The following is a 24,638-nucleotide window of genomic DNA, read 5'->3' as shown; positions in this document are numbered from 1 at the left end:
GACATGCGGACCCCGGGGCGGAGAGGAGCGGCGCGGCGGAGCTCCGACGGTTGCTTTGAAGCGAGGACCTTGGAGTTTTTCTTTCCCCGCTCCACACTGTAAAACCGTGGAGCTGGAAAGACCGCTAAAGGCCATCTCACATAGCCACCTCGTTTTTATCAATGGGGCGACTGAAAAATTGAGAGGAGACGCGGCGCAGGGGGCGGGTGAGTTAGTGGGCGTAGACCGGTGCGCAGGGCCTTCTGGAGCCTTGCTTTTCTAAACCTGCCAAAAAACATTTATAAAAATGGTGGTAATATATGCCAGATAAAATTCGCCACTTTAATCAGTTTAAGTGTATATTTCAGTGGCATCGATTATCTTAACAGTGTTGTTCAACGGTCACCTCTTTTTTCCAGAACTTGAGCGGTGATTCTTCAAAGTGTAGCCTAGTTTTAGCATGTGACTGTCTATAACCTTTGGCATGAACTCTTTACGTATAATATGAAACAGTTGTGTCTTACTGTTACATGCACTCTTCCTACCTGAAGAGGAAACAACAGGTAACTGGAGAGGTCTGTTTCCAAGAACTGGGGGTCCTGGCGCACCTCCTCCATCTGCTTTGAAAGCAGGAATACGGCTGCGTGAGGTGGCGCGCGCCTGTGGTCCCAGCACAGAGAGGCTGACCCCAGGAGTTCCAGGCTGCAGTGAGCTGAGATCGCGCCACTGCACCCCTGCCTGGGCCACAGAGCGAGACGCTGTTTTTAGAAACAAAAACAACAAAAACCGGGCGCGGCTGGGCGCGGTGGCTCACGCCTGTAATCCCAGCACTTTGGGAGACCGAGGCGGGCGGATCACCTGAGGTCGGGAGTTCGAGACTAGCCTGACCAACATGAGAAACCCCGTCTCTACTAAAAATACAAAATTAGCCGGGCATGGTGGCACATGCCTGTCATCCCAGCTACTCGGGAGGATGAGGCAGGAGAATCGCTTGAACCCGGGAGGCAGAGGTTGTGGTGAACCTAGATCGCGCCATTGCACTCCAGCCTGGGCAACAAGAGCGAAACTCCGTCTCAAAAACAACAACAACAAAAACAAAAAACCAATCAAACAAAAACAAAACATGAAAGCCATTTAGTACAGTTCCCAATACGTAGAAAATATTCACTAAGTGGTAGCTTACAGTGGAAACAGCAGGTTTCAGCAGCCACAGTGCACGGCTCTTGCCACCACATCCCAGTCCCAACAGCTCGTCCCCTGGGGTGGCCCACTGTGGGTGCAGCACTTTGGGAGGCCGAGGAGGGTGGATAACAGGTCAGGAGTTCAAGACCAGCCTGGCCAACACGGTGAAACCCCGTCTCTACTAGAAATACAAAAATTAGCTGGGCATGGTGGTGCGCACCTGTAGTCCCAGCTGCTTGGGAGGCTGAGGCAAGAGAATCCCTTGAACCCGAGAGATGGAGGTTGCAGTGAGCCAAGACAGCGCCACTGCACTCTAGTTTGAGCAACAGAGTGAGACTTCGTCTCAAAAAAAAAGATTCTTTCACAAGACACAAACTAGTAGAAAATCAAGACCTTTTCTCTTTCCTGTGTTGATTGCCTGGCCAGAAAGAATTTACAGTAAATTAGAATTATTTATTATTATTATTTAAGATAGAGTCTCGCTGTCTCCCAGGCTGGAGTGTAGTGGCGCGATCTCAGCTCACTCTCCTCCCGGATTCACGCCATTCTCCTGCCTCAGCCTCCCGAGTAGCTGGGACTACAGGCACCTGCCACCGTGCCCGGCTGTTGTTTTTTATTTTTTATTTTTAGTAGAGATGGCGTTTCACTGTGTTAGCCAGGATGGTCTTGATCTCCTGACCTCGTGATCTGCCCGCCTTGGCCTCCCAAAGTGCTGGGATTACAGGCTGTGAGCCACCGCGCCCGGCAATTAGAATTATTTTTAAGTCACTGCTGTTTAAAGAAGTTGCCTTTAAATCAATCCTATGAATGTAACCCTTTCAGTCCTCCCCTAGACTAGAAGTCACTTGAGGATTAATGTGAGTGTATTTTATTTACTGCTCTGCTGATAATTCACTTTTACCTGGAAGAGTCATGTAGAAAACCAGTGTTTTGGACTTTGGTAAGAAATTTTAGTATCGTCATAATACACATTGTCATTAAAAGGACTTTGGACATTGTTTTAATTAAAGAACAAGGGCAAAATTAACATAATTAATTGCTACTGATTGGATATTTTACATCAAATCAACCTTCCTATTTTCAGAAGCAAGAAATCACTAATTAAAATCTCTTGAGAGTGACATCATGGACGAAGACCTCTGTTAGCTTTGGTAAAACAGCAGTAAAAACAGTCCTCGCTCTTGAATTAGCATAGAAGAGGGAACAGAAAACAAAATTAAAATATAGTGTAAAAGTACAATGGTAAAAGAAGAGAGGCCTGGGCATAGGGAGGGGCCCCCACTCAGACTTATGGAAAGGCTCCTTGGAGGAAGTATCATCCTAGCTGAAACCTGAAGAATAAATAGGAGTTAAGGGGTGAAGAGAAGAGGGAGAAAGAAGAGAGGCAGAGGCACTGCATTTTGCAAACAGAGAAAGCCTAGAGGAGTCCCCATGGTCTAGGCTGGAGTATGAAGGGGAAAGCAGCAAGAGATCAAGGTTAAAAGAAATAATGCCTGAAAAAGATTTAGTACATGGCCCAGCACATAGTAGTGCTTAATAAGGTTTAATATATAAAAATGGAGGTAAAATAGATGATAGTTCAATAATCATGGATTTTGCACTGAAGCTTCAGACAAGACAAAGAGAAATGAAGAAAAAAAAAAAAACAAAACCCCCGCCAAAATTCAGAATTGCATTTCATTAACATCTGCGAGGAGATAAAACATTTAAGAGCTTCTGCGCCAGGCGCGGTGGCTCACGCCTGTAATCCCAGCACTTTGGGAGACCGAGGTGGGTGGATTACCTGAGGTCAGGAGTTCGAGACCAGCCTGGCCAACATGGTGAAACCCCGTCTCTACTAAAAATACAAAAATTAGCCAGGCGTGTTGGCACATGCCTGTTGTCCCAGCTGCTCGGGAGGCTGAGGCAAGAGAATTGCTTGAACCCAGGAGGTGGAGGTTGCAGTGAGCCAAGATTGTGCCACTAAACTCCAGTCTGGGCAACATGGTGAGACTCCATCTCAAAAAAAAAAAAAACTTCTGAAGCCACGTCCTTTGGCTTGACGTTTATGTGGGAAGAAACATGGGAAGAATTTAAGTAATTGCATTTTAAAAATATTTTTTTTTGAAATATTCTGAGGTTTTCAGAAAAGTTGCAAGTATAGTACAAAAATTTTTTTCCTGAACCATTTGAAAATTAATTGTTGATATTATGACCAATTACTCAGAACATTTTAGGGTGTATTTTCTTAAACAACTGTGTCCTACATAGCCATAATAAGACTATCAAAATCAGGAAATTAACATTGTTACTACCATCTACTCCTCAGATCCCATTCAAGTTTTGCCAGTTGTCCCAACATTGTACTTCTTAGCAAAAGGATCCAATTCAGAATTGCATATTGCATTTAGTGTCATATCTCATGAGTTTCCTTCAATCTAGAAAAGTTCCCCAGCTCTTCCTTGACTTTCATCACCTGGACAATTTTGAGGTTACAGATCAATTATTTTGTAAAATCTCCTTGAATTTGAGTTTGCCTAATGTTTCCTAGATACTAGTTTCAGGTTGTGTCTTTTTTTTTTTTTTTTTGAGACAGAGTCTCACTGTGTTGCCCAGGCTGGAGTGCAGGGGCGTGATCGTGGCTCAATGCAGCCTCACAGGGTATGCATCTTTAGCAGGAATATCACAGAAGTGATGCCATATTTTTCTCATTGTGTTTTATCAGATGTGTACTCCAAAAATCTGAGACATATCTCAGTTAATTTAGAAAGTTTATTTCACCAAGGTTGAGGATGCATGCCTATGACACAGCCTCAGAAAGTCCTGATGACATTTACCCGAGGTGGTCACAGCACAATTTGGTTTTATACATTTTAGGAAGTCATGAGACAGCAATCAATATATGTAAGAAGAACATTGGTTCAGTCTGGAAAGGCATGACATCTTGAAGCAGAAAGGAGGCTTCCAGTTCCTAGGTACGTAAGAGAAAAATGGTTGCATTGTTTTAAGTTTCTGATTAGCCTCCTCAAAAGAGGCAGTCAGATATGTTTTTATCTCAGTGAGCAGAGGGGTGACTTTGAATAGAATGGGAGGCAGATTTGCCCTAAGCAGTTTCCAGCTTGACTTTTCCCTTTAGCTTAGTGATTTTTGGGGGCATAAGGTATTTTCCTTTCACATATCCCACTTTTCTTTTTAAAAATCTTTTGGAAAAAGCATTTTAGAAGAAAATGAGTTTGTAGTCTCAGGTTTTGTCTCATCTGTCATGGCTAGGATGGTTTATTCCTAGACAAGTAGGTCCTGAGTTATTAGGAAAGTTCATTTTTAGAAGGTTGTGAAGTCTCATGTCCTATGAAAAGAAAACGGGGAGCAAGGGAGAAAAACAACAAACAAAAGAACAATCCTGTAAAATCGTTATAGGCTGTATTACTCTGAAGTCCATACATCAGTAGGCAAGTATGAAAGTGGCTTATGTATGTAAATAGGTTGCTGTTATTTTCTTCTGAAGTTTAAGTTGTCTGGCTTCAGTTTGCAGGGCTTTAAGAAAGCACAGCTAGCCGGGCATGGTGGTGCACACCTGTAATCCCAGCTACTCGGGAGGCTGAAGCAGAAGAATTGTTTCAATCTAGGAGGCGGAGGTTGCAGTGAGCTGAGATTGCCCCACTGCACTCCAGTCTGGGTGACAGAGCAGGACTCTATCTGAAATAAATAAATAAGAAAGCACAACTTAGTCCAGACATGGTGGCTCACCCCTATAATCCCAGAATTTTGGGAGGCCGAGGTGGGTGGATCACTTGAGGTCAGGAGTTTGAGACCAGCCTGGCCAACATGGTGAAACTCGGTCTCCACTAAAATACAAAAATTAGCTGGGAGTGGTGGCAGGTGCCTATAATTACAGCTACTCAGGAGGCTGAGACAGGAAAATTGCTTTAACCCAGGAGGCAAAGGTTGCAGTGAGCTGGGATCATGCTACTGCACTCCAGCCTGGGTGACAGAGCAAGACTCTGTCTCAAAAATAACAAAAAGAAAGCACAGCTTAGTTTTCCATGACTTCAAACTAGAAAAAATGGGGGAAAAAAGAAGAAAAATTGAAAACCTTATTTTGAAGACGTGTAGCTAAAAAAAAATTAGAATTCTGTCCAAATGGTACAAAAATAATGAAAACTGAAAAACATTAGGCAAGTCTAGAATCTAACAACAGGTGTACTACAGTTTTCAAAACATAATTTTTCTTTCTCCAGTTTCCCATTTTTACTAAAGTCATGGTAGGACTGATATCCCTTATTATACTTGGCCTAATTATTTGTATAGAATGCAGCAAGAATAATTATGTTTAAAATACACTTTTAAATTGGCTTTGATGGAACTTTGTTCTATAGAAGGAATCTTAGATAAGATCTTTTTAAATTTTTTATAATTTCTTTTTTGAGATGGAGTCTCACTCTGACACCCAAGCTAGAGTGCGGTGGCACGATCTTGGGTCACTGCAACTTCTGCCTTCCAGGTTCAAGCTATTCTTCTGCCTCAGCCTCCCAAGTAGCTGGGATTATAGGTGCATGCCACAATGCCTGGCTAATTTTTGTGTTTTCAGTAGAGTCAGGATTTCACCATCTTGGCCAGGCTGGTCTCGAACTCCTGACCTCAAATAATCCACCCGCCTCAGCCTCCCAAAGTGCTGGGATTACAGGCGTGAGTTACTGCACCCGGCTAAGACCTTTATTTAAAGCCCAGCCCAGCCATGGATTTGTGCTATTAAATATCTATAAGTTGGATGATCCTCTGCTCTTGAGGTTCCAAAGTAAACTTGGGGCTCCTGGGCCTGTCAGAAAGTGACATTCTTTACTTACCACAGGTCAGGAACCCTGTACAGGGAAGGTATGAGGCCAGTTTCTCCAAGGGGCTTTATTGGCTCCATAAGTCGAGTTTGATTCCTTAAAGGAAAGCACACCATTCCAGTCAGAGCCTTGGTAAAATAACTAGTTTCTCCATTTGAGTCCTATTGCAAAATGAAAACAGATTCTTACTATGCTTATGCAAATTACAGTATTGCCATCAGTTAAGCATGCTCAAAAATAATTCCCAAGTTCTAGAGAAATCAGGTAGAGAGAAACAAATGTGCTCCAAGTTATAGTCATAGGAGTATACTAAATTGTTAAAAGCTGTCAATAGCTCAAAAGAAAAGTTTCCTTGCCGGACGCGGTGGCTCACGCTTGTAATCCCAGCACTTTTTGGGAGGCCGAGGCGGGTGGATCACGAGGTCAGGAGATCGAGACCATGGTGAAACCCCGTCTCTACTAAAAAATACAAAAAATTAGCCGGGTGTGGTGGCGGGCGCCTGTAGTCCCAGCTACTTGGAGAGGCTGAGGCAGGAGAATGGCGTGAACCCGGGAGGTGGAGCTTGCAGTGAGCCGAGATTGCGCCATTGCACTCCAGCCTGGGTGACAGAGCAAGTCTCCATCTCAAAAAAAAAAAAAAAAAAAAAAGAAAAGTTTCCTTGACTCTGAAAAAAAACAAAGAATCAGCAACATTTAAAGCAAAAGACAAAAAGATTACTTTAGTCTTCTATCAGTTCAGTTTATGCAATTAACTCCTGTTCTGCTTGATATTCTTGAACATTTCAGCTCTCCATGAGAGTCCTGAAAGTTTCTTTTTTCCTCTCTTCTAATGTCACAATTTCCAAAGTTATCAGAAACCTGCATTTAAGAACACCTGTTAGAGTTCTATAGCAGACTATAAAACCACCTCTAAAGAGGGCCAAAACAAGACAACAATTGTCTGGATGACAAACAGTTTTAGAGCAGCCATAGTCAAAGACACAATTGACAAGGACATTTGTTACCTCTGTGGCACACAATAATTTAACATAGGAATTATAATTATTACTGATAAGGTACACTAAGTTATATCACTAGATGTCTCTCACTATGTACACTTAGTTATAATTATAGGAGTTTCCCATAATTTTGGAACACATACCAATAACATATTTATATAAATGTAGCCCAAAGAAAACCAAACACTATTTTATATGTGACCATGATTCCTGTATAATTTTTATACCAGATAAGCCAAATGTGTCATTTTTGGACTTCGGGGAACCTATAAATAATACCTTAAAGGATTAATTAAATCAGAAAAAGACATAATTTATAATTTGATTTTGGAAAGTTTGTCAAATGTCAAAGGTTTAAAACACTTGATATCACAAAATAGGATCACAGGTCATTGTTAAATAAGTTATTCATTTAACCAAAGTGATAATTCAGGGATTTCAAAGAAAGGATGAAAACCTTCATTCTTTGAGAGAGGATATTTAGTTTTCCAAACAATAAGCCTTACAAAAACAGCACAGGCTGGGTGCAGTGGCTCACACCTGTAATCCCAGCACTTTGGGAGGCCGGGGGTGGGGTGGATTACTGGAGGTCAGGAGTTCAAGACCAGCCTGACCAATATACTGAAACCCCATCTCTACTAAAAATACAAAAAATTTAATCCCAGCACTTTGGGAGGCTGAGGCAGGTGGATCACAAGGTCAGATCGAGACCATCCTGGCTAACACGGTGAAACCCCGTCTCTACTAAAAAATTAAAAAATTAGCTGGGCCTGTTGGCATGTGCCTGTAGTCCCAGCTACTTGGGAGGCTGAGGCAGGAGAATCACTTGAACCTGGGAGGCAGAGGTTGCAGTGAGCCGAGATCGTGCCATTGCACTCCAGCCTGGCGACAAAGCCAGACTCTGTCTCAAAATAACAAAACAAAGAAAGAAAGAAACAAAATTAGCCATGCATGGTGGTGGGTTCCTGTAATCCCAGCTACTCAGGAGGCTGTGGCAGGAGAATCACTTAAACCCAGGAGGCAAAGGTTGCAGTGAGCTAAGATCACACCATTGTGCTCCAGCCTGGGTGACAGACTTCGTCTCAAAAAATAAAAAAAGAACAGCATGAAGCCAGTCAAATTTGTTTTTCAAAATTGTATAAACACTCTATAACATTTTAATCTTGATTGTAAGATATAACTTCAACAAGCCTTTTATAACCTTTACTAAGGAGTTAATGCTTCAAGAAAACCTTGTTAATCTGACACAGTGGCACATTCTGGTCTTGCATCAATGTGCCTTTGACATTAATGGTTAATTTATGGATGTAATAATCTTAATTAAAAATTTTTAATCTCATTTTTTTCCTAAGCAAACCAAAACAATAGTAATAGCATAGGAATTCTTTTGATAAAATGTAAAATTTATTAGGCTAGTTACCACAAGGCAAAAGAAAAGATCTTCTGCAGTGTACAGAAAATTACGTTGGAAGAAAAGATTTCCTTTAGATCTTTAAGAAAATATTGTTAGCATCAGGCCACAACAAACAGAACTTGAGGGAAAAAAAAAACGTATATGAGCTGAAAATGAGTTGAAGGAGAGTGTTATAATTTTGCACCTTTTAAAAGGGGAAAGAAAACTGAAAACAGCGTGATGCAATAAAAGTTGAACCTTGGGTTAAAAAATTTAAAATCTCACTCATAGGTGGGAATTGAACAATGAGAACTCATGGACACAAGAAGGGGAACATCACACTCCAGGGACTGTTGTGGGGTGGGGGGAGCGGGGAGGGACAGCATTAGGAGATATACCTAATGCTAAATGACGAGTTAATGGGTGCAGTAAACCAACATGGCACATGGATACATATGTAACAAACCTGCACATTGTGCACATGTACCCTAAAACCTAAAGTATAATAAAAAAAAAAAATTAAAATCTTTATAATTTATTAAGAGGTAATCAATCCCTTAAGGAAATTTTATTGTTGTAATGAATTCTTTAGTGTGTATGTTTCATTACATCACACCCAATGTCTAGAAGAACCCATTATAATTTTCCTTTAATTATAGACGACTTGATCATAGAAAAGTTTTTGATTTTTTTAGGTAAATCCTTTTATTATGACTTACACAGACCATTCATGACATGCTTGGACTTTTTGGGTTGTTCTGAACATCTTTCTTTCTTATACAACCAGTCATCTTATTCTTGGTCTAAATTTACCATACAAGATTATTTTTCATATAAAATTATTTCCCATTTGGGCATAGTGACTCATGCCTGTAATCTCAGCACTTTGGGAGGTCAAGGCTAGTAGATCACCTCAGGTCAGGAGTTCGAGACCAGCCTGGCCAACATGGCAAAACCCCATCTCTACTTTAAATACAAAAATTAGCCGGGCGTGGTGGCAGGCGCCTATAATCCCAGCTACTCAGGAGGCTGAGGCAGAAGAATCACTTGAACCCTGTGGGAAGAAGGTTGCAGGAAGCCAAGATTGCGCCACTTCACTCTAGCCTGGGAGACAGAGTGAGACTTCATCTCAAAAAAAAAACAAAAAAACAATTTTTTCTCTTTAAGCTTTCTTACCAAAAAAATACATCTTTCTTTCTATAATTTTGTTTACACGTCTCTTATTTCCTGGTTCCTTTTACCTTGTTTTATACATGACCTTTAAATAAGCTTTGAATTAGACAAAAATCGTTCACCTTTTTAAAAGCGACACTTTTTTTTAGAAATAACGTTTTCCTACAATATATTATTATTGGAAAATACCAAAATAATGGAATACCTATAATTTAATTTAACTGTAGATTCTAAATTATGACTAGTTTATCTATAAGTATCCTATTACATTTATCTAATTATTTTATTTTAATCACTTACCTAGATTATTTATGAAAACTGTGATAGTCATCATTTAAAGTTATGAAACCGCCATTGCAAAATTATAACTGAGACAGTGAAAAAGATTTGCCGTAAGTGACTCCATCTTGCTTCTAAACTCCAAGCTGTCCTTGTTCATTCCTGGGTATGGGCCAAACTAACTTTGCTAGGAACTTAGTTTATAGTTTAGCTTTGAAATAAAAATGGTAACTGTCTTCCCAAAGGAAACCTCTTACTGCCTGTGGACTAGACTGCCTAACACCACAGGATTAGAAGTTATGGTAATCTGGCCGGGCATGGGCGGCCTGTAATCCCAGCACTTTTGGAGGCCGAGGCGGGCAGATCACCTGAGGTCGGGAGTTTGAGACCAGCCTGACCAACATGGAGAAACCCTGTCTCTACTAAAAATACAAAATTAGCCAGGTGTGGTGGTGCATGTGTGTAAACCCAGCTACTTGGGAGGCTGAGGCAGGAGAATCACTTGAACATGGGAGGTAGAGGTTGCGGTGAGCCAAGATCATGCCATTGCATTCCAGCCTGGGCAACAAGAGTGAAACTCTGTCTCAAAAAAAAAAAAAGTATGGTAATCTTACTAAATTCAAGATGTAGCTTTTTTATTAAACCAATATCAATGTATTATTTATTAAAGATTACACTGGCAAAGATAATTCTATCTTGGGCTGGTTTTATAGTTTTGTAACCTCTATACCAAATTTTGACACCTTATAGTATCTGGCTGGGATAAGTATAAAATTGCTTGATAAGTAGATGCAAATGAAAATGTATTGCTGGCAAATTCTTAAGACATTTCTAATATTATTTTACCAATAATTTTAAATCCAGCTTATTTATTAAAAATTTTACTTAAGTCCTGTGAACCTGAAAAAGCATTTGACTAGTCTGTTTTCTTTAGTGTCTGATGTAAGCGCTTTTGTTTTTTAAAGCCAATTAATTAGCTCTTTTATATATTTTCAGTAGTGAAATATTGTGTGCACAACATGTAAATACGTAGATGTATTAGGCATGCTGATAGAAGTACATCTTATAGATTCATAAAGACCTTTTTTTTTTATCTTAGACTTTCAGGTTCTTGATAACCTGTTTCACAACCCTAGGCAGTTGTCAGCTAAATAGCCTTAAATTTGCCTGGTTAAGGAAACAACTCAGGTGAAAATCAAATAACAGAATTGACATCATAAGGTACAGAGAGGAAAAGTCTGGTGTGCTAGAGGGAGATTAAAGATAAATGTCAAATCAAACATAAAATTATAAAAATCTTATCATAGGATTGTATAAGGAGACCAATTTTATTTGGATAGGGACTACCTATCTTTTAACTGGATCTCTGAGCTCTAGGAAGAGCCTGTACCAAATCCTGGGTTTCCAAAAAGGGATAATTATTATGAGGCTAGACCAAGTGATGTTTTCACACTGCACTTAAAGAGAATTTTTTTTAAAGAAAGACGTTTCTCAGTATTGAATACACACTTCCTTAAAAACCTAAGGCTAGCCTCTGTTGCAAATAACTATTTTAGTCAATAAACCATGTAACACAATACAAAAGCAAGCAGTTTAAAAGCTGAGATGAGCTTGTCTGTTTATACTTTTGGCACCTTCTCCACTTTCTTAAAGGAACTCCAGGCTATCATAAACTATTTCAGGTCCCTCCTGCAGCAGAGGGTGCAAGAGAAAGGAGAGACAGCAGAAGGAAGTGAAGAAAACAGAATTCAGTCAACTGAGAAGAAAAACCTTGCTCAAAAGAACGACAAGGTCCTAGGAGAGAAAAAAACCATGAAGACCTTTTAAATACAAACACACACACCCATATACACACATATCTTGGATGTTAGCTTTTAATTAAGTTGACTTTAACAAATGAGCTCCTTTAAAAAAAGAAGTTTTTAAATCTCATTACCATATTTCAACTGGGACAAATTGGTGCTATTTCATCTTCTTTTCTTTTTTCGAGATGGAGTCTTGCTCTGTTGCCCAGGCTGGAGTGCAATGGCACGATCTCGGCTCACTGCAACCTCTGCCCCCAGGTTCAAGTGATTCTCCTGCCTCAGCTTCTCGAGTAGGTAGGATTACAGGCATGTGCCACCATGCCCAGCTAATTTTTGTATTTCATTTTCTTTTTCTTTTTTTTTTTTTTGAGACGGAGTCTTGCTCTGTTGCCCAGGCTGGAGTGCAGTGGTGCAATCTCAGCTCACTACAACTTCTGCCTCCTGGGTTCAAGCAATTCTCCTCCCTCAGCCTCCTGAGTAGCTGGGACTACAGGTGCACACTGCCATGTCCAGCTAATTTTTTGTATTTTAGTACAGAAAGGGTTTCACCATGTTGCCCAGGCTGGTTGCGAACTCCTGAGCTCAGGCAATCCGTCTGCCTCGGCCTCCCAAAGTGCTAGGATTACAGGCGTGAGCCACTGCTGCCACCTTTATTTTTTTGTTTTTTATTTTTTGTTTGTTTCTTTGCTTTTGTTTTTAAAATTGCTGCTATTTCAGAAGTACAACCATTGCTCTTTCAGATTGGCCTGGCTAGCTAAAAGGTGGCCTTGTAAATAAAGCCCGTGTAGTACTCAAAATCAAAAATCTTTCCTCTTTTTTCTTTTTGCTGGCAGTTTTTGTCCCCCACCATACCACCTTTTTGTGTGTGTATGGGAATTTAAGTATTTGAGAGGCCTTCTTCCCCATAATTTGGAACTTTCCTTCAGATTTGATGAAGTCTGATAGAGTTGGTCAAACCTAATGGGACAAAGACCCAAACAACAACAAAAACAGAAACAACAACAATGAAAAACACTTAAACAAAACAAATGATCACAGAACTTACATGATTACTGAACACTTTAATGGTAAGGAGAAATTATGACCATCTGGTTGTTAACTTTAGCCAAGACAAAACCTCAATTCAGCTACTTACCTAGGGATGGGTCTCAGGCTGAAGACTACTCTCTACCGTCCTAGAAGCAGGAAAAAAAAATAGCCTTTTCTGTTGGAAGCAAGCTCAAACTCCGTAAAGGAATTACCTGCCTTCCATTGTCATGGAAGCAGGAAAACTTGCTTTCTTGTTGGAAGAAAGTAAAACTCCAAAAAAAAAAAAAAAAAAAAAAGAGGGAGTTGTACAGCAAAATAAACTTTAGATCTCAACCAAACTTTGGGAGAGCAGGGATTCTCTGGAAGGAGTGCTCCCAGCCCTCAGCAAACTATTCATAAAGTTAGCTTATGCTGATACCAAACACCAGTAAAAGATGTGTCAAAGTTCAAGTGTTCCTTTATGCAGAGTCCCTCTGTGGTTACCAAAATGTTAACCCCCGTAATCTGAGACAAGTCTTAGTTAATTTAGAAAATTTATTTTGCTAATTAACTGGGTGTGGTGGCGCAAGCCTGTAATTCCAGCTACTCAGGAGGCTGAGGCACGAGAATCGTTTGAACCTGGAAGGTGGAGGTTGCAGTGAGTCGAGACTGCATCACTGTACTCCAGCCTGGGCGACAGAGCGAGACTCTGTGTCTAAAAAATAAATAAAAATAAAAAATAAAGTTTATTTTGCCACAGTTGAGGATGTGCACCCATGACGCAGTCTCAGGACGACATGTGCCCAGGGTAGTCAGACCATAGCTTGGTTTTATACATTTTAGGGGGAAATGAGACATCAGTTAATATATGTAAGATGAACACTGGTTTGGTCTAGAAAGGTGGGACAACGCAGAGCAGGGAGGGGCTTCCAGGTCATAGGTAGAAAAGAGACAAATGGTTGCATTCTTTTGAGTTTCTGATTAGCCTCTCCGAAGGAGGCAATGAGATATGCATTTATCTCAGTGAGCAGAGGGGTAACTTTGAATAGAATGGGAGGCAGGTTTGCCCTAAGAAGTTCTCAGCTTGACATTTCCTTTTAGATCAGTGATTTGGGCGGGCCAGGGGGAGCTCATACCTATGAACAGAGACATAAAGTAGAAGGATGGCTGTCAAGTGATGAGGGAAGGGAGGAGTGAGGAGTTAGTGTTTAATGGGTACAGAGTTTTAGTTTCACAAGATAAAAAGAGTTCTGTAGATGGATGGTGGTGATGGTTGCATAACAATATAAATGTACCTAATACCACTGAATTCTCCATTTGAAAATGGTTAAAATGGGCCGGGTGTGGTGGCTCATGCCTGTAATCTTGTGGGAAACTGAGGAATGGAGAGACCAATATGAGAATACAGGAGGATGTTTATTTTAAGGTATGCACCAGCTGAGTGGATTCATATCCAAAAAGCTGAGCATTAAACAAAGACAGAGCAGGGTTTTTATAAGTGGACTTACAAAAGTAAAACAAAAGCAGTTAATCATATAGTGCATAACTTGTGGCCTTGCATAGCTGGTGGCCTTGTAGCTGTGTCAAAAGAAAAACAAGAACTGGCTAAATACAGACATTTGTAAAACATAATCATGCTTAAGAAGCTAGGGAAAGGAGTAACCGTAAAGGAATTTGTCTTTCTCTTTTTTTTTCCTTCAACCTTGTTCTGGAGGGGAGGGATGTCTGGAGCCCATTCCTTTGGCCTTGGCTTCTCAAACAGCATTATCTTATAACTGTCCTTGAAGTGAGCTTGCTAGGCCGAGGAAAACTTGTTCTTTTCTTTTTAACCCTTGCCTTGCCTGTTACTTTTCTTTTCTTTTTTTTTTTTTTTTTGAGACGGAGTCTTGCTCTGTTGCCCAGGCTGGAGTGCAGTGGCGCCATCTCGGCTCACTGCAAGCTCCGCCTCCCGGGTTCACGCCATTCTCCTGCCTCAGCCTCTCCGAGTAGCTGGGACTACAGGCGCCCGCCACCACGCCCGGCTAATTTTTTGTATTTTTAGTAGAGACGGGGTCTCCATCTCCTGACCTCGTGATCCGCCCGCCTCGGCCTCCCAAAGTGCTGGGATTACAAGCGTGAGCCACTGCGCCCGGCCTGCCTGTTACTTTTCTTGGAGTGAATAAATGCATATTTATTTTTAAATTTCTGCCTCAGTTTCCCCCCTTTGATGCCTTTTATAAAAGAAGTTTAATAGGAGGCATCACTATTATTTAATTTTACATGAAGAGACAAGTTTTCTTCTGTAGACAAAAGTTGACATTTACATAGAGCCATTAGCTGACTGGTAGTTTGCCTAGCTACTATTGCCTGTATAGTTGATTGAATGTTTCTAACAAGGAGAGGTAAGAGACAAGGGAGTATTAGGCAACTTCCTAGTATGGCCAGAATCAATCTTATTAAAGTCTAGAACCCTCCGAAAAATGAAAAACAGCCTCCAAAGAGAGAATCTGGAGACCACCCTTTCTACGTTTGAACTGGAACATGGGTTAATTTTCTTATTCTTGCAGTTATTTCCATAATTGCCTTTCCATTGTGATTGATTTCCAGGCAGCAATTAGTTAGACTGAATTTTCCACATACTCCTCCTTCCTGGGCTAGGAGGTAGTCTAAAGCTAATCTGTTCTGATAGATAGCATTCCTCATTTTTGTAGCTTGCTAGGTCAGTAAATCTAATGCATTTGATGTTTTACTAGTGATGATCTCAAGCCCTGCCTGTAACCTTATGATACACTTAAGCACGTAAGTAGGAGTACGGTAACTCCATGACCTATCTTCCACCTAGGTAGCTGGCCATTTCCTGGGTCATAAATTGAATAGGTAATCTGACTATAAGTACAAGTTCCTAGGTGAGTCCCTGTATACTCATAGTAAGTATGGTATAATAGAGTCCTGGTTATACTGTTTTCTGACCATGTAGTATGTGTACAATGGGGACACCCTTCTATGGGTGTTTCTTCTAGCATGGTTAAGGGGGGTAACAACAGTAAAACAATGTACAGTATATTCATATCTAGTAAGGACAGAAGAGGTCCTTACTTGGGGGAGGAGGTTGAGCACAGTGACAGAACAATATTAAAACAGTTAATATTACAAGGAAAACTACTAGTTCTAAGATTTCTAACTACATTTACTTGCTTGACGAGTCCTCAAGCTTTGGCCGTGCATAGACTAGTCAGCTTTCAGTGTTTGACTAGAGCAGGGCTTGTTGTTTCCTCAAACTTCAGCCGTGCGTATCAGCCTCTGGAGTGACCAGAACAGGGCGGCCGTCTTCAGCAGCAGTTTGGTCCCGTCTCAGGATCAGCGGGGTTGGATGATCTGGTTCCTGCTGGCTGGTCCACTTGTCTTCAGTTGTCGGTTTCAGTCAACTGTGGTGGATCCAATGCATAACAGCTGCAACTTTAACACTAGTGGGAGTGGGTAAGATCTCAGTATAGGGCCCATCTCATGTGGGTCCTAGAGAAGTCGGAGTCCACTTTTTAACCCAAACAGAATCTCCAGGTTTAAAGGGGTATTCTGGGTCTGTTAGACTTATAGGCATTCTTTTCTGTACCCAGCCATGGATCTCTTGCATGGCTATTACTAAAGCCTGCATTTGTTTTGTTTTCTTTTCTTTTCTTTTTTTTTTGAGACAGAGTCTTGCTCTGTCACCCAGACTAGAGTGCAGTGGTGCGATCTTGGCTTACCGCAAGCTCCGCCTCCCCAGTTCATGCCATTCTCCTGCCTCAGCTGGGACTACAGGTGCCTGCCACCACGCCCGGCTAATTTTTTGTATTTTTAGTAGAGACGGGGTTTCACTGTGTTAGCCAGGATGGTCTCGATCTCCTGACCTCGTGATCCACCCGCCTCGGCTTCCCAAAGTGCTGGAATTACAGGCGTGAGCCACCACACCCAGCCACATTTGTTTTCTTAAAGTTAATTCCCCTAGTTCTCAGAGGTTTCCTTTAATTTGACTTATGATTGGGGGAGGCCGACAGAATAAAATCTCATAGGGTGAATATCGAGTTTGTTTGGTGGGGGTGCACCTGACATGGAAGAGGACTATAGGCAAAACCTGATTTCATTTCAAATGAGTCTTTTGGCAATATTTCTTCAGTAGCTGCTTGAGTGTCCAGTTCATGCATTTTACTTTTCCTGAACTTTGTGGCAGATAGGCTATATGTAACTTCCATTTTATTTTTAACAGTTTTGTTAAATCTTGCATTATTTCAGCTACAAATGCCAACTTACTGTCTGACTCTAAAGTTAAAGGCAGTCCAAACCTGTGGATAATATCTCTTAACAGTACTTTAGTCACTTCTCATGCTTTCTCTGTTTTGATGGAGAAAGCTTCAACCCACCCTGAAAAGGTGCAAACAAACACTGGCATGTACCGATAGCCTCCAGCACGGGGCAGTTCGGTAAAGTCTATAAGTAAATTTTCACCAGTAGTAGCTGAACTGAAACTGGGAGCAACTCCGGTCTGGGTTCGTCAGTACCCAGTTCCCCAAAAGGCTGTACAGGGTGTCTGCAAACATTTAGAACGGCTCTATAAACATGGGATCTTAATCCGATGCCAGTGCCCCTGAAATACTCCACTTTTGCCAGTATGAAAGCCGCTGCTGGGACCAAGGTCTGATGAGTAGACAGCGGTGCAAGATTTGCATGCTGTAAACCTTGCCATGGTGACCATCCATCCAGTGGCACCAAACCCATATACTTTAATGGTACTTATTCCAACAAGTGCCACTAGGTTTACAGTCTTAAAGGATGCTTTCTTTTATATTCGCTTAGCACCAGTTAGCCCATTTTTGCATTTCAGTGGGACAAGGAATCTATGCAGCTCACCTGGACTAGGCTTCCACAAGGGTTCAAAAACTCTCCTACAATCTTTGGGGAAACACTGGCCTCAGACCTCAAGGCCTATACCCTGCCAAATGATAACTGTGCTTGTTACAGTACACGGGCGACCTTCTTTTGGCGGCCCCAACCCAAGAGGACTATTAATCAGAGAACTCAGGACCTCCTCCATCTCCTGTGGAAAGCAGGTTACAAAGTATCTAAAAAGAAAGCCTAAATTTGCCATAAAGAGGTTAAATATCTAGGTTTCATAGTGAGTCATGGGGAATGCTGGCTTGGCTATGAGTGAAAGCAAGACGTTTGTGCACTACCAATCCCAACCACCCAATGTCAAATAAGAGAATTTTTAGGGGCAGCAGGATTTTGCCGCATCTGGATTCCAGATTTTTCCTTGATGGCTAAGCCGTTATATGAAGCCACAAAAGGGGGAGAAAAAAAAACCCTCCTTTGGGAGACTAATTAGAAAATGCACTCAAACAAATCAAGGAAGCTTTAACTCAGGCCCTAGCCTTAGGACTACCAGATATAACTAAGCCTGCCTTTCTATATGTTTATGAACAAAAAGGAATGGCTATAGGAGTTCTGACTCAAGTTCTAAGGTCATAACATCACCCAGTAGCATACTTATCCGAACAATTGGACTCTGTGATGCTAGGATGGCCTCCCTGTGTTAAGGCATTAGCCGCCACCACCTTGCTAAACATAAGAGGCTAGCAAATTGACTCTAAGACAGCAGTTAACCATTCGGGAGCCACACTCAGTCATAACTCTGATGGACCGACTCCCAGTTCCTGTGTACCTAATTGGGGTGACGAGCCACTCTCACTATCTCCAGTTTCCTTAGTTGGGGTGGCGAGCCACTCTCGCCATCTCCAGTTTCCTTTTCCTAACCAACTTAGTGAGCCACTCTTGCTTCCTGTGTTGATTGGGGTGAGAGTTTCATCTGAATTGACAGCCACTCTCATCGCCCCCAGCCCCTCTGGGTCGGACTATTAGGCACACCCTGGGAGGTGATCAGGCTCCCTTTCTGTCCTTACAGGATGGGTCCTGCCTTGGACCCCCAAACCTTAGCACGATTCCTGAAGCATGCTGTTTCTAGAATCATCCTGTAGCTCCTCTCAGGTTCTGTTGTGCTGCTGGGTAGGGGTGCCAGGTCACGGAGAGCTGATTTCCCCTCTGGGCTGAAGTTCTCCTGGTGGTGCCTGGGGTCATAGGTCTCCCCTGGCCCAGGGCTCCAGCCCCCCATAGGCAAAGGAGATAGTAAGCCTGTCATCTCCACTCCTGGCTGGCTGGCTCGCCAAGAAATGTTGTGGGAAACTGAGGAATGGAGAGACCAATATGAGAATACAGGAGGATGTTTATTTTTAGGTATGCACTGGCTGAGTGGATTTATATCCAAAAAGCTGAGCACTAAACAAAGACAGAGCAGGGTTTTTATAAGTGGACTTACAAAAGTAAAACAAAAGCAGTTAATCATATAGTGCATAACTTGTGGCCTTGCATAGCTGGTGGCCTTGTAGCTGTGTCAAAAGAAAAACAAGAACTGGCTAAATACAGACATTTGTAAAACCTAATCATGCTTAAGAAGCCAGAGAAAGGAGTAACCGTAAAGGAATTTGTCTTTCTCTTTTTTTTTTTTTCCTTCAACCTTGTTCTGGAGGGGAGGGATGTCTGGAGCCAGTTCCTTTGGCCTTGGCTTCTCAAACAGCATTGTCTTATAACTGTCCTTGAAGTGAGCTTGCTAGGCCGAGGAAAACTTTTTTTTTTCTTTTTAACCCTTGCCTTGCCTGTTACTTTTCTTGGAGTGAATGCATGCATATTTATTTTTAAATTTCTGCCTCAATCTCAGCACTTTGGGAGGCTAAGGTAGGTGGATCACGAAGTCAGGAGATTGAGACCAGCCTGGCCAACATGGTGAAACTCTGTCTCTATTAAAAATACAAAAATTAGCCAGGCACGGTGGCATGCTGCTGTAGTCCCAGCTACTTGGGGGGCTGAGGCAGGAGAATTGCTTGAACCTGGGAGGTGGAGGTTGCAGTGAGTCGAGATTGCGCCACTACACTCCAGCCTGGCAACAGAGCAAGACTCCACCTCAAAAAAAGAAAAGAAAAGAAAAGAAAATGGTTAAAATGGAAATTGTTGTGTTTATTTTACCATAATTTTTTTTTTTTAAAGAAATGAGCTATCAAGCAAAGAAAAGACATGGATAAATGTTGAATGTATATCAGTAAGTCAAAGAAGCAAGTCTGATGGCTCTTTACTGTATAATTCTTTTTTTGTTTTTTTTTTTGAGACAGAGTCTGGCTCTGTTGCCAGGCTGGAGTGCGGTGACATGATCTCGGCTCACTGCAACCCCCACCTCCCGGGTTCAAGCGATTCTCCTGCCTCAGCCTCCCGAGTAGCTGGGACTACAGAGGCCTGCCACCATGCCTGGCTAACTTTTGTATTTTTAGCAGAGACAGCATTTCACCACGTTGGCCAGTATTGTCTTGATCTCTTGACCTCGTGATCCACCCGCCTTGGCCTCCCAAAGTGCTGGGATTACAGGTGTGAGCCACCGTTTCTGGCCATGATTCTACTTGTATACATTATAAAGGTAAAACTACAGAGATGAAAAACAAGTTGGTAGGAATTCAGTAAGGGAGGAGGATTGAATAGGTAAATCACAGGATATTTTAGGATGGTGACATTATTTTGTGTAATACCATAATGGTAGTGACATGATACATGACACCTTGCATTTGTCAAAACCCTTAGAACCTAATGTATGCAAATTAAAAAAAATCATTTAAGAGCTCAGATAGATGATCCCAAGATGAAATAAAGAATGTGACAAAATAATCTAACCGTATTATGAAAAAACCTCAATGAAGGAAATGGGAGAAAATTGCTGACCTAAGTAACTTTGGAAATGAGTGGATTCTGTAAAACTAAATGCAAAAGGAATACAGACTAGGGAGCAATATGGCCAAGCAGAGGCCTCCAGAAATTGTCCTCCCTGCAGGAACACCAAATCGAATAACTATTCACACAAAAAACACCTTCATTACAACCAAAAATCAGGTGAGTAATCATAGTAACTGTTTTTAACATCACATTAAGGAAAGAGGCACTGAAGAGGGTAGGAAAAATAGTCTCAAATTGTCTACAGCACCCCTCTCTGATCGCCTAGCTGTGGCTGCATAGCACAAAGCGAGAATCTGTGCACTTGTGGGAGGGAGAGTGCAGTGATTATGGGACTTTGCATTGGAGCTCAGTGCTGCCCTGTCACAGCGGAAAGCAACATAAGGCAGAACTCAGCTGGAGGCCAAGGAGGGAGCATTTGCATCAGCCCTAGCCAGAGGCATATTACCCATCCTAGTGGTCAGAACTTGACCTCTGGCAAGCCACCACCATTTGGTAAAGGGCTCTGGGGTCCTAAATAAACTTGAACGGCAGTCTAGGCCCTGAGGATTGCAATTGCTGGGCAAATCCTGGTGCTGTGCTGGGCTTGGAGCCAGGGTACTCGTACTCAGGTACATGTGACATGTACGTGGAGCCATGGAGGCCAAGGCAGTGCTTGCATCATCCCTCTCCCAACCTCAGGCAGTGCAGTTCACAGCTCTGGGAGGGACTCCTCCCCTCTACCTGAGGAGAGAAGGGAGAGTAAAGAGGACTTTGTCTTGCAACTTGGATACCTGCTCAGCCACAGTAGGACAGGGCACAAGACAGAATCCTGAGGATCCCATTCCAGGGTCTAGCCATCACATGACATTTCAAGACACACCCTGGGCCAGAAGGGAACCCACTGCCTTAAAGGGAAGGAATAATCAGTGGTGGTAACCAGGCATTATTCCCCCTGGGCCTTGGGTAAAACTCAGAGCTGTGTTGCCTTTAGATGTGATCCAGCACATTCCTAGATGTGGTGGCTACTTGAAGAAAGAAGACGGAGGAGTAAAGGGCATTTTGTCTTATAGCTTGGGTACCAGCTCAGCCACAGTGGGATAGAGCACCAAGCAGGCTCTTGGTGTCCCCAATTCCAGGTCTTGGCTCATGGATGGCATTTCTGGACCTGCCCTGGGCCAGAGGGGAGTACTCTACCCTGAAGGGTGAGTCCCCAGCCTCACAGCATTCACCACAAGCTGCTTGAAGAGCCCTTGGACCTTGAGTGAACATTGGTGGTAGCCTGGCAGTACTTGCCGCGGGCTCTGGGCAGTGGTAGCCATGAAGAGAGACTCCTGTTTGTGGAAAGGGGAGGAAAGAGGGGGAAGGACTTTGTTTTGTGGCTTGGATGCCAGCTCAGCAGCAGTAGATAAGATTTCTAAGGTTCTTGGCTCCAGACTCTGGCTCCCAGTGGCATCTTTGGACACACCTAAGGCCAGGGGGAACTTACCACCCTAAAAGGAAGGACACAAGCCTGCTGTATTTGCCACCTGCTGATTGTAGATCCCTTGGGTCTTGAGTGAACATAAGTGGTAGTCAAGCAATGGTCACTGTGGACCTTGGATGAAACCCAGTGCTATGTTTGTTTCAGGTCTGACCCAGGACAGTCCCAGTGGTGGTGATCACAGGGGAACTTATGTCACCCCTCTCCCAGCTCCAGGAAGTTCAGTACAGAGAGAGAGAGACTTCATTTGTGGGGGAAAGTAAAGGATGAGAACAAGAGTCTCTGCCTGGTAATCCAGGGAATTCTCCTAAATCTTACCCAAGACCACTAAGGCACTACCTCTATGAGTCTGCAAGAGCCACAACATTACTGGGCTTGGGGTTTCCCCTAGTGGAGATACGGCTGCAGTGATAAAAACTTAAATCACAGCATCCGAGTCCCTTCGAATGGCTGGAAATCCTTCCCAAGAAGGACAGGTACAAACAAGCCCAGACTGTGAAGATTACAATAAATACCTAATTCTTCAATGCCCAGACACCGATGAACATCCACAAGCATCAAGACAATCCTGGAAAACATGACGTCACCGAATGAACTAAATAAAGCACCAGCCACCAGTCCTAGCTGTCTCTTAGCAGAACTGATCAAGCAGAAGAAAGAATTAGTGAGTTTCAAGACAGGCTATTTGAAAATACACAGCCAGAGGAGACAAAAAAGAATTAAGAAGAAGGAAGCATGACTGCAAGATCTAGAAAATAGCCTCAAAGGTGGAAATCTAAGAGTTATTGGCCTTATAGGTCTGGGTAGAAAGTTTATATAGAGAGATAACAGATAGTTTTCCAAACCTAGAAAAGGATATCAATATTTAAGTACAAGAAGGTTGTAGAACACCAAGCAGATTTAGCCCAAATAAAAGTATCTTGAGACACTTAATAACCAAACTCCCAAAGGTCAAGGGTAAAGAAAGGACCCTAAAAGCAGCAAGGGGAAAAGAAACAAATAACCTACAATGGAGCTCTAATATGCCCGGGAGCAGACTTTTCAGTAGAAATCTTAAAGGCCAGGAGAGAGTGGCATGACAAATTTACAGTGCTGAAGGAAAAAAACTTTAATCCTAGAATAGTATATCCAGTGAAAATATCCTTCAAATATAAAGGAGAAACAAAGAATTCCCCAGACAAACAAAAGCTGAGGGAATTCATCAACACCAGACCTGTCCTACCAGAAATGCAAACGAGAGTTCTTCAGTCTGAAAGAGAAGAATGTTAATGAGCAATAAGAAGTCATCTGAAGATATAAAACTCACTGGTAATAGTAAGTACACAGAAAAGCACAGAATATTATAACACTGTAATTTTGGTATGTAAACTACTCATATCTTCAGTAGAAAGACTAAAAGATGAACCTGTCAGTGTTACAGCTTTTTTAGAATTTGTCCAGCAGGCTTTCTTGTTTTTGCTGGAAGCCTCCCTCGCAAAAAATGAACCTGTCAAAAATAAGAAGTACAACAACTTTTCAAGATACAGACAATATAATAAGATATAAATAGAAAAAGCAAAAAGGTAAAAAGCAAGCAGATGAAGTTAAAATGTAGAGTTTTTATAAGTTCTCATTGCATGTTTGTTAGTTCATTTGTTTATGCAATCAATGTTAAGTTGTCATCAGCTTAAAATAATGGGTTTTAAGATATTATCTGCAAGCCTTATGGTAACCTCAAATCGAAAAACATACAACAGATACATGAAAAATAAAAAGCAAGAATTTAAAATACACCACCAGAGAAAATCACCTTCACTACAAGGAAGACAGGAAGAAAGGAAAGAAGGAGGTTAAGACTACAAAACAACCAGAAAACAAATAAAAGGCAGTAATAAGTTCTTATCAATAATAACATTGAATATAAATGGACTAAACTTCAATCAAAAGACACAGAGTGGCTGAATGGATTAAAAAAACAAGACCCAATGATCTACTGCCTGCAAGAAATATACTTCTCCTATGAAGACACACAAACACTGAAAATAAATGGATGGAAAAAGAAAGGGCAAGAGTAGCTATATTTTTGTAAGACAAAATAGATTTCAGGACAAAAGCTATTTAAAAAAGACAAAGAATATTATTGTAAAATGATAAAGGGGTCAATTTAGCAAGAAGATAATAACAGTTATAAAAATATATGCACTTAACACAGGAGCACCCAGACATATAAAGCACATATTATTAGAGCTAAAGAGAGAGAGAGACCCCAATGCAATAATAGCTGGAGCCTTCTACACCACATTTGCAACATTGGACAGATCATCCAGACAGAAAATCAAAAAAGAAACATCAGACTTCGTTTGCACTATAGACCAAATGGACCTAATAGATATTTACAGAACATTTCATCCAACAGCTGCAGAATACACATTCTTCTCCTCAGCACTTACCTCACTCTTAAGGATAGACTATATGTTAGACCACAAAATAAGACTTTAAAAATTGAAAAAAAAAGCCAGACGTGGTGGCTCACGCCTGTATTCCCAGCACTTTGGGAGGCCAAGGTGGGCAGATCACCTGAAGTTGGGAGTTCGAGACCAGCCTGACCAACATGGAGAAACCCCGACTCTACTAAAAATACAAATAAAATTAGCTGGGCGTGTAGGCGCCTGCCTGTAATCCCAGCTACTTGGAAGGCTGAGTCAGGAGAAGCGCTTGAACCTGGGAGGCGGAGGTTGTGGTGAGCCGAGATCGCGCCATTGCACTCCAGCCTGGGCAACAAGAGCGAAA

At 41.9% G+C, this 24,638-nt stretch overlaps 1 long non-coding RNA gene and 1 other non-coding gene across 2 annotated transcripts in view; both read left to right on the top strand.

Annotated features, from left to right (window-relative positions):
* The window catches only part of LOC116476726 (uncharacterized), a 31,092-nt gene continuing 6,454 nt past the window's right edge, over positions 1 to 24,638 (top strand). Inside the window, exons 1-3 of the long non-coding RNA XR_009208754.1 lie at positions 1 to 206; positions 4,018 to 4,115; positions 9,841 to 9,928. This is a non-coding gene — a long non-coding RNA (uncharacterized LOC116476726). The remainder of the gene's footprint in view (positions 207 to 4,017; positions 4,116 to 9,840; positions 9,929 to 24,638) is intronic.
* On the top strand, positions 23,279 to 23,339 carry LOC116477530 (U7 small nuclear RNA). The gene has a single exon (XR_004250499.1). It is a non-coding gene; the product is annotated as a U7 small nuclear RNA (small nuclear RNA).

The sequence above is a fragment of the Hylobates moloch genome, unplaced genomic scaffold (assembly GCF_009828535.3).
Source record: "Hylobates moloch isolate HMO894 unplaced genomic scaffold, HMol_V3 SCAFFOLD_11, whole genome shotgun sequence".
Lineage (NCBI taxonomy): Eukaryota > Metazoa > Chordata > Mammalia > Primates > Hylobatidae > Hylobates > Hylobates moloch.
Note: the sequence above shows the minus strand (reverse complement) of the source record. Positions and strands in the feature narration are given on the sequence as shown.